Source organism: Penaeus japonicus, unplaced genomic scaffold (assembly GCF_977035675.1).
Source record: "Penaeus japonicus unplaced genomic scaffold, GWHDUDI00000001_assembly GWHDUDI00000003, whole genome shotgun sequence".
NCBI lineage: Eukaryota > Metazoa > Arthropoda > Malacostraca > Decapoda > Penaeidae > Penaeus > Penaeus japonicus.
In genome coordinates this window covers 34761609-34764108 of record NW_028234405.1, presented here as the reverse complement: position 1 = coordinate 34764108, position 2500 = coordinate 34761609, and the positions used below count along the sequence as shown (strand labels likewise).

The window sequence follows — 2500 nt, the reverse complement described above, 5'->3', positions numbered from 1 at the left end:
TAAGGTGTTGACTCAGCGTTATGTTATCCTGTGGTTATTATAACCTTAACCACAGTAATTTCTTATCAGTTCTTAATGTAGTGATGTTTAATTTTATTTTCTTATACAGTGTTGTGCCTGACATATTGTGAACTTTCTTTATTAACTTATTAACTAATTAATAATTTTAATATGTCTTTTTTGGAACTGATTCCATGCAGGACTTTTATGCAGAAAGTTGAATAATTGGGTAAAGACAGGAAAATTTAACAACAAAGTTACATTATAAATGGATCAATTGAAAATTGTGTGAAGAAGAAATGCTAGAGAATTTTTCATGTTTCCAGATTGGCTTCTTATACACAGAACATATTTTGTAATCCCCCCTTCATTTATTTCTGTCACAAGTGTGTCTAATAAAGAACTTCAAATATTTTATCTTTTTCCATGAAAGTTTGTGATATATGCACAAAAACATTCCTTGTTGTTGCTCCAAAGGATACTCTAAATGGCAACCCATTGGCACTGGGTGATGTGATATCACATCATGCAAATACTTCACTTCTGCTAGGTGATGTCCTATCACATCATGATGTCTTCCTCAAAATACATGTTTTGCATTGTTAGCTGTACTTAGACATTTGTATAGACCCATTTTTATTCGCTTATGAAACTTATTTAACACATACAAAAACTCAGTTGAAGCTCATAGAGGTCATAGCGCCAGAAGAGATCTCATGCTAAGTCACATCCTTCATCTGCAATACTTTAGAGCAAGGGTTCATCAACTTAGTGTGTGCCATCGCTCTATAGAGACAGTGCTTGCTAGAGACCGTGGATGGGTGCCATTCAAGGCTCTCTCTCCTGCTGGTTCTAGGAAAAAGTGGTGCCATCTAGGTTTTGGACGTTAAGCTAGCACGATATTAGGGTAATTATAGTAATTATGACTGCAGTAGCCATCATCACTCATTCCTTTTTCATAGCAAAATAAAATAGCACAGTGATCCAAAATCCCCGAACGTCATGATGCCCGTCGTCAGGCCAAAGCTCCTACGTCATGTATGTCATGACACCCATACTCAATGGGTTAAGGTGTGTTTTCTATTATTTTCTATGACTATTATTAACCCATTGCAGGCGGGTGTCATGACATACATGACATAGGAGCTTTGGCCTGACGACAGGCGTCATGACGTACATGACGTTCGGGGATTTTGGATCACTGTGCTATTTTATTTTGCTATGAAAAAGGAATGAGTGATGATGGCTACTGCAGTCATAATTACTATAATTACCCAAATATCGTGCTAGCTTAACGTCCAAAACCTAGATGGCACCACTTTTTCCTAGCACCAGCAGGAGAGAGAGCCTTGAATGGCACCCATCCACGGTCTCTAGCAAGCACTGTCTCTATAGAGCGATGGCACACTCTAAGATGATGAACCCTTGCTCTAAAGTACCGCCGATGAAGGATGTGCAGGCAGAACGAGAAGAGGAAGGTGACTCAATCCATACCCAGTGTCTAAAATGTGCTCCTGTGCCAATATGGATGCCTTTCACAGTGGCACTCACAGTCATAAACACAGGTTTCATTCCTTTTCCCTACCTCTTCTTGTTATCTTTATTGTAGGTGGTTATATGTTTCGTATTCGTTCATGACAGCACAAAAATACGAAAAAATAAAGTTGCCTTTTGTCCTCCCATAAAACAGCAATACTTCTATCACATTGAGTATAAAGAAAATAATGAGCTAATATGGATAATATACTACAATTTTAGTCAACTGCAGCACTGATAGAGCCTGTCATATGGCACATCTCTAAACTCAATAAAACACAAAAAAAATAAAACACAAAAAACGCTCTAGTTTTACAATGAATGACTGAAAGAGAGTCGGATGATTCAAATTATATTGCTTCAAGCGGTCTCTCTCTAAAATAAAACCTATCCTGGAGGCTGGGCAAGCAAATTTATCTCCATCTGCAATGACTTAATGTTTATCCAAAGCAATACCAATTAGCATTTGGTATGATCCTTTTATTATACAACTAAAGGAATAAGTAGATTTTATTCTGAACAAAAAAATGCAAATATGGCAACTAGGATGATTTCAAAATAAACCCCTTTAATTAAGAAATGTTTCCAGCAGTGAGAAGAAAGGTGGGCTAACTGTCTACTTTGAAGAGGACCAAAGTGTCCTCAGTGTGATAAATAGGTTTTCATTTTATAGCCAATGTTTGAATACTTCAAATTAGTTCTTATATTATGTAAAAATAAGCAAATTTATCAGTATATGTATGTGGCATTCCATTGCTCTATCAAATACAGTGTATATATATGTGTGTCTGTGTCTATGTGTGTGTGTGTGTGTAAGTGTGTGTATGTAAGTGTGTGTGTGTGTGCGTGCGTGCGTGCGTGCGTGCGTGTGCATGCGTGCGTGCGTGCGTGCGTATGTGTGTGTTGTGTGTGTGTGTGTGTGTGTGTGTGTGTGTGTGTGTGTGTGTGTGTGTGTGTGTGTGTG

The 2500-nt window shown here is 37.8% G+C and overlaps 1 protein-coding gene across 1 annotated transcript in view; it reads left to right on the top strand.

Annotated features, from left to right (window-relative positions):
- The window catches only part of CycC (cyclin C), a 6451-nt gene extending 6044 nt beyond the window's left edge, over positions 1–407 (top strand). Inside the window, exon 5 of the mRNA XM_086534767.1 lies at positions 1–407. This exon is cut by the window's left edge and continues 347 nt beyond it. The gene's annotated coding sequence lies outside the window, so the exon portion shown is untranslated.
- The last annotated feature ends 2093 nt before the right edge of the window (positions 408–2500 follow it).